Source organism: Jaculus jaculus, chromosome 6, assembly GCF_020740685.1.
Source record: "Jaculus jaculus isolate mJacJac1 chromosome 6, mJacJac1.mat.Y.cur, whole genome shotgun sequence".
NCBI lineage: Eukaryota > Metazoa > Chordata > Mammalia > Rodentia > Dipodidae > Jaculus > Jaculus jaculus.
In genome coordinates, this window is record NC_059107.1 from 113,262,240 (window position 1) to 113,270,505 (window position 8,266).

The window sequence follows — 8,266 nt, forward strand, 5'->3', positions numbered from 1 at the left end:
GACACAGTATGAAATACCAGGCTTAAGTTGGGTGGTGCTATCTAAAAATTTGTGTCAGAGGCTGGAAAGATGGCTTAGTGGTTAAGGTGATTGCCTGCAAAGCCAAAGGACCCATGTAAGCCAGGTGCACAAGGGGGCACACATGTCTGGAATTTGTTTGCAGTGGCTGAAGGCCCTGGCATGTCCATTTCTTTCTTTCTCTACCTATTTTCTATATCTTGCTCTCTCTCAAATAAATACATTTTTTAAATACACATGACAGTTTGTGTCAGTATCTTCATAAGTAGCATCTATTAAAACTAGAAATGACTGGGCCTGGTAGTGCACACCTTTAATCCCAGCAGTAGGAGGATCACTGTGAGTTTGAGACCAGCCTGAGACTACATGGTGAATTCCAGGTCAGCCTGGACTAGAATGAAACCCTACCTCAAAAAAACAAAATAAATAAACTAGAAATAGCTGGAGAGATGGTTTAGCAGTTAAGGTGCTTGCCTGCAAAGCCTAAGGAGCCAGGTTCAACTCCCAGAATCCACGTAAGCCCTGTCTCTGAAAAAAAAACAGAAAGGCCAGTAAATACTAAAATTTTAATAGTCTACAAGGAAGTATGGGAATTTACATTATTGTGCCCAAGAATACACCCATGTACCACCAGCTCCTGTTATTTTTGCAGTGCTGAGGTAAATGCTTTACCCCTGAGCTTCACCTTCAGCCTAGCCTTTGCTCGTTTTGAGTTCATGTCTGTTCAAGCTGTTAGGGATTTTGTTGTCTTGGGTCTGCCCACAAAGATCTTTACATTTTGTTTCAGAGGCAAGTCTAACCTAGGCCTCTAATTCCCATATTAGCTTTAGAGTTGAAAGAAATTTTAATGCAGAAATAACAAATGTGGGGCTGGAGAGAAATGGCTCAGCAGTTAAGGCACCTGCCTGCAAAGCCCGATGACATGGGTTTGATTCCCCTGCACCCACATAGAGCCAAATGCAGAAAGTAGTGCATTCATCTGGAGTTTGTTTGCAGTGGCTAGAGGCATAGAGTGCCCATACTCTTAGTCTCCTTTCTTTCTATGCATGCAAATAAATGAAAATATCAAAAAATAGCAAATGTGGAAGTAGTTAACTTTCACAGGCTTTTATGAAACAAAAAATAGCTAATATTTATTGTCATGGCATAGAATTAAATAGTTGTGTTTTTTTTTTTTTTTCTTATAGCCATATTTTCTTTGAGAAAGGATGGTCTTGCTCTTCTCCCCATTAAGTGCTGAAACCCAAACCGGGGCTTTACACATGCTAGGCAAATGTTCTACCGAGCTATGTCCCCAGCCCTGAAGAGGGCAATTTGTGTATTACTAATTTCCATAGCTGAAAACTCATTCTTCGCTTGCTTGTAGGCTGTACAGGCCCACCCTTGCTGGCTAGCAGCGCCATGAGGGTTGGTAGGTCTGATGTAGGAAGTGCTGGCATTGTATAGAGAAAGGGAATTAGCATTCTCTTCCTGTCTACTCTGTTTCAGTCTCTATCATCCGAGGCCTCTTCCATTGCTCTCTAAGTGGATCTGGGTAATACTTTTCATCCCTGTCACTCAGCCTTATGAGTAGTAATAGCCACTGCTAACTGCTAGAGTTTGGGTTAGTGTTACTTTTTTTCTTTTTGCATTTCAACCTGTCTAGTCAGTCCTTTGTGAACACCCCCCCCACACACACACACACAGAAAGCCCACTTCAAAAAAAAAAAAACAAAAAACTTATTTGTTGGGTGTGGTGGCGCATACCTTTAATCCCAGCACTCTGGGAGGTAGAGGTAGGAAGATCACGGGGAGTTTGAGGCCACCCCGAGAGTACATAGTGCATTGCAGGTCAGCCTGGGCTAGAGTGAGACCCTACCTGGAAAAACAAAAACAACAAATTTTAATTTTTTTTGCAAGCAGAGAGAGAATAGGCATGCCCAAGGCCTCTAGCCACTGCACGCACCACTTTGTGCATCTGGCTTTACATGAGTACTGGGGAACTGAACCTAAGTCATTAGGCTTTGCAGGTATGTGCCTTAACTGTTGAGCCATCTGTAGTGGTTTGATTGAGGTACCCCTCATGAATTGATGTATTCAGAATGCCAGGTCCTCAGCTGGTGGCGATTTGGGAATTGGATCTTCCTGGAGGTGATGTATTGTTGGGGGCAGGGTTATATGTGTTATAGTCAGCTTCCCCTTGCCAGTATTTGGTATACTGTCTCATTGCTGTTGTCCATCTGATGTTGGCAAGGAGGTGATGTCCACCCTCTGCTCATGCCATTGTTTTCTTCCGCCATCATGGAGCTTCCCTTCAACTCTAAGCCAAAATAATCCTCTTTTTTTTTTTTTTTTTTGTTCCACAAACTGCTCTTGGTCAGGTGTTTTCTGCCAGCAATGCGAACCTGACTGCAACACTGTCTCTCCAGCCCCACCTTTTTTTCTTGAGGGGAAGTGTTTTTCAAAGCAGGGTCTCGCTCTAGCCGAGGCTGATCTGGAATTCACTGTGTAATCTCAGGGTGGCCTCGAACTGACAGCAGTCCTACCTCTCTCCTGAGGACTGGGGTTAAAGGTCCGCAACACCATGGCCGACTATGTGTTTAAAAAGCTTTCTTTTTATTCTGCTTGTTTTGTTTTGTTTTTGTTTCATTTTGTTTTTTGAGGTAAGGTTTCACTCTAGTCCAGGCTGACCTGGAATTCACTATGTAGTCTCAAGCTGGCCTCAAACTCATGGTGATCTCCTACCTCTGCTTCCCAAATGCTGGGAATAAAGTCATGCACCACCACACCTGGATTTCTCTGCTCTTTTTCTATAAGAACATTAGTTCCATTTCTTTTTCCTGTAAAGATGCAAGCTTTTCCTTTTGTTTGTTTCTTGTTTTTTGTTGTTGTTGTTTTTTTCAGGTAGGCTCTCTAGCCCAGGCTGACCTGGACTTTGCTATGTAGTCTCAGGGTGGCCTTAAACTTGAAATCCTCCTACCTCTGTCTCCTGAATGCTGGGATTAAAGGTGTGTTGCCACCACACCAAATGCAAAGTGTTTTTTTCTTTTTCTTTTTTTGTTCATTTTTTATTTATTTATTTGAGAGGGACAGACACAGAGAGAAAGGCAGATAGAGGGAGAGAGAGAGAATGGGCGTGCCAGGGCTTCCAGCCACTGCAAACGAACTCCAGATGTGTGCGCCCCCTTGTGCATCTGGCCAACGTGGGACTTGTGGAACCGAGCCTCGAACCAGGGTCCTCAGGCTTCACAGGCAAGCGCTTAACCGCTAAGCCATCTCTCCAGCCCTCTTTTTTTAAAGATTTTACTTATTTGACACAGAGAGAGGGGGGACAGAGAGAGAGAGAGAGGAAAAGTGGGCGCGCCAGGCCCTTCAGCTGCTGCCAACAAACTCCAGGCGCATGCACCCCCTGGTGCGCATGTGTGACATTGTGCACTTGCATCACTGTGCATCTGGTTATGTGGGACCTAGTGATTTAAACATGAGTTTTTAGGCTTCGCAAGCAAACACCTTAACCGTTAAGCCATTTCTCCGCCCCCCCCCCCACTGCCTTTTTAATTTTTTTTTTTTTTTTTTTCATTTTTCAAGGTAGATCTCACTCTGGCCCAGGCTGACTTGGAATTCACTATATAGTCTCAGGGTGGTCTTGAACTCATGGCGATCTTCCTACCTCTGTCTTCTGAGTGCTGAGATTAAAGGCGTGTGCCACTACACCTGGCTAAAAAAGTGTTTATATTTATTTGTAAGCAGAGAGAGAAAGAGAAAGAATGGGCATGTCGGGTCCTCGAGGCACTGCAAAGAACTCCAGTTGCATGCGCCACCTGTACGTCTGGCTTAGGCTTTGCAGGCAAGCACCTTAACCACAGAGCCATCTCTCCAGCCCTTTCCTTAAGTTTTTGATACCATTTCGCTATGTATTATTTATACTCAAAATCTTCCTGCCTCAACCTCTTAAATGCTGGGATTGTGGGTGTCTACCTCTGTATCTAGCAAAACCCCCCAAAGTATAAAGGTACAAGGCATAGTGATGCTGCATTGTGGGACAAAACAAAAAAGCAAATATGACTTCATTCATTTCCACCGAGTCTGTTAAAGATGTTAGTTAAATTTTAACCTATACTACAGAGCCATAGTAACCAAAACACATGGTACTGGCACAAAAGCAGATATGTAGATCAATGGAACAGAATAGAGGACCCAGATATAAGTTCAGGTAGCTATAGCCCCCTGATATTCGATAAAAATGCCAAAAATACTCATTGAAGAAAAGACAGCCTGTTCAGCAAATGGTGCTGGGAAAACTGGATATGATCTGTAGAAGGATGAAAATAGATTCTTCTCTCTCTCCATGCACAAGAATTAAATTCAAATGGACTAAAGACCTTAAAATCAGACCTGAAACTCTGAAATTGCTAGAGGAAAAAGTAGGGGAAACCCTTCAACATATTGGTCTTGGCAAAGACTTTCTGAATATAACCCCAATTGCTCAGGCAATAAAACCACAGATTAACCACTGGGACCTCATGAAATTACAAATATTTTGTACTGCAAAGGACCTGTGAATTAAACAAAGAGGCAACCTACAGAATGGGAAAAAAATCTTTGCCAGCTGCATATCTGATAGAGGATTAATATCTAGGTTATACGAAGAACTCAAAAAGTTAAATAATAAGAAATCAAACAAGCCAATTAAAAAATGGGCTATGGGCTGGAGAGATGGCTTAGTGGTTAAGTGCTTGCCTGTGAAGCCTAAGGACCCCGGTTCGAGGCTCGATTCCCCAGGACCCACATTAGCCAGATGCACAAGAGGGTGCATGCATCTGGAATTTGTCTACAGTGGCTGGAAGCCCTGGTGTGCCCGTTCTCCCTCTCTCTCTCTCTCTCTCTTTCTCTCCCCCTCTTTCTCTCTCTCCAACTTTCTCTGTCGCTCTCAAATAAATAAATAAATTTTTTTAAAAAATGGGCTATGGAGCTAAATAGAGAGTTCTCAAAAGAAGAAATACAGATGGCATATAAGCATCTAAAAAATGTTCTACATCCCTAGTCATCAGGGAAATGCAGATTAAAACTACATTGAGATTCCATCTCCTTTCAGATTGGCTACCATCATGAAAACAAATAATCATAAATGCTGGCAGGGATGTGGAAAAAGAGGAACCCTTCTACACTGCTGGTGGGAATGCAATCTGGTCCAGCCATTGTGGAAATCAGTGTGGAGGTTCCTAAGACAGCTAAAAATTGATTTACCATATGACCCAGCTATAGCACTCCTAGGCATAAATCCTAAGGACTCATCCCGTTTCCTTAGAAGTATGTGCTCAACCATGTTTATTGCCGCACAATTCATAATAGCTGGGAAATGGAACCAGCCTAGATGTCCCTCAACTGATGAGTGGATAATGAAGATGTGGCACATTTATACAATGGATTTCTATTCAGTGGTAAAGAAAAATGAAGTTATGAAATTTGCAGAAAAATGGATGGATCTGGAAAGGATTATACTAAGTGAGGTAACCCAGGCCCAGAAAGCCAAGAGCTGCATGTTCTCCCTCATATGTGGATCCTAGCTACAGGTGATTGGGCTTCTGTGTGAGAAGGAAAAAACTCACTAGCAGAGGCCAGTAAGCTAAAAAAGAGATATAAAGGGAAGAGAAAGGAAGGGAGGAGGGTACTTAATAGGTTGGTATTGTATATATGTAAGTAGAATAGATTAATGGGGGTGAAAAGGCCCAAAGTGAGGTCAGGGGAAGAGACTGAGTAAAGGAAAGGTGGAGGGAGGGCTAATCAAAATCTAAGAGGATGCAAATAAATCATATGGAATCCTCTGGTTTCGGGCAATGGAACACTTAGGAGCCATAGATTGTTGTTAGAAAATTTTCAGTGCCAGGGATGGGATACCTCCCATGAGTTGTTGGCCAGGGAGGTCCTTGATGCCCCCAAAACATTACAGGCCATTGCTGAGGTCCTTGGTTTCGCACTAGGAATAGATGGTAAGACCCTACTGCTGTACAGTCCATAGTTGGGCTGCAAGGCCACTGAGAAATCCTGCTGGAACTGAGCTGATAACTTCCATGTAGACCAGCTGACAGAAAGCTGGAAGAAGCCATTCTACATGCAGTTCAATGGGAGAAAGTGATACCACCAGTGAAGATACTCAACAGTGGACACTGCAAGCCTTGTAATTGGCCAGCAATAGTGGCAGTTCTGTCATGGTGGAAACCAACTGCCCTCCAATTGGACTGGAGGCTCACTCCATGGTGGGGAACACATCCCTGATACTGAAAATTTAAAACAGGAGTAGTCATGAACCCTAGGGGTGTAACATCTGCTGATGTCTGGAAAAATGTATATACTATGCTTATCAAACTGCCCAGTAAGCACTTCTCTTAATATTTATACTCTTATATTAACGCTACTCTCACTTTGGGTAGAGAATCTTCTCTTTTCAGATGGCAGTGACCTTGGGATGACTCAGAAGGTATCATAGTGCTGGAAAGAAATGACTGGAGTAGTGAATAACATCTCAATCACACCTTCCAATGCTCAGGGTCTAATGCGGAAGAGGTGGCGGAAAGAATGTAAGAGCCAACGGCAGGGTAGGACTCCTTACAATGTGCTCCCTCCAGACATAAAATGTCCTGGATATCCATGACGTCATAGTGCCTGACACTACCTACACAAGACCATCATAACAGGAGGAAAAGACCATGACATCAAAATAAAAGAGACACTGATTGAGATGGGGAGGGGATATGATGGAGAATGGAATTTGAAAGGGGAAAGTGGCGGGGGGAGGGTATTACCATAGGATATTTTTTATAATCATGGAAAATGTTAATAAAAATTGAGGAAAAAAAAGATTTTAGTTAAATGGCACAATGGCCTGCACCTATAATCCCAGGCACTTGGGAAGCTGAGGCAGGAGGGTCACAAATCACAAATTCAAGCCCAGTTTGGGCAACATATTGAGATCCAATCTCAAGAAAACAATTAACTTGCTATCACTCACTTTATTTGTGGAAGCTACAACCGTATATAAAGTTCTAGAAGGGTGGTGGGAGATAGCTAAATGCTTGAGTAGTGTGTCTGTGTGAGAGAGAGAGAGAAAGAAAGAATGAGAGGCCCTGGGTTTCATCCCCAGCTCCAAGTGGGTGAGGAAGAAGAGCCTGCCAGAGATTTCCCTTTTAATAACATTAGTGTTTTGGGTTTCCATACTTAGAATCAGGGGTAAAATGGTTACATTTGGTGCTTTAGCAGTTTTCCTTTGGTGGCAAGTGATTCCAGCATCTACAGAAACAGAAGAGTTGCCGGGTGTGGTAGTGCAGGCCTTTAATCCCAGCACTCGGAAGGCAGAGGTAGGAGAATGACCTGTGAGTTCGAGGCCACCCTGAGACTACATAGCTAATTCCAGGACAGCCTGAGCTAGAGTGAAACCCTACCTCGAAACAACAAAAACAAAAACAAATAAACAAACAAACAAAAAAACAGAAGAGTTGAGCTAGAGAGATGGCTTAGTGGTTAAGACATTTGCCTGCAAAGCCTAGAGACCCAGGTTGGATTCCCCACTACTCATATAAGCCAGATGCACAAGGTGGCACATGCAACCGGAGTTTGTTTGTAGTGACTGGAGGCCCTGGGGAGCGAGCTCACTATCTTTCTCTCTCCAATAAATAAAATATTTTAACAACAACAACAACAAAAAATAAGCGCAAATAGAACAATAAACTTGATTCAAAACCTACAGTGAAAATATGTTTAGACCATAGAATTAACCATATGTGACAAATATTTATTTATTGCATATTTATTTGTTTTGAAAGAAAACAGCTTTGCAATAATCCCCATGTTTAAAATTTGACATTTGATTCAGAGCAGTTAGGTTGCACTATGAGAACTCCATGGTCAATTTGCTAAAACTTTTATGATGGTATCCTGCAGATGTATATGAGATGGGTCCATTAATCTTGTGAGGAAGAAGACTGGTAAAACCGAACAATCCTTAAACTACTGTAGGTAAAGCATGGAAGAAAAGGTCTTGGCAAAAAAAAAAAAAAAAAAGTTAGCATCAGCTGAGTGTGTTTTATTTCAATTATTAGGAATAAAAAAATAGACCACATCATAGCAATCTAATAAAATCTGAATTCATAAAGGAGAAATATGTTGACTTGTGGATATAAACCTACTGCATGTAATGATTAGAATGGCAGGCTGCTGGTGGTAACAATGGGATTGTGATGGCCTGGAAGTACTTTTAACAAGATTTCTGGTA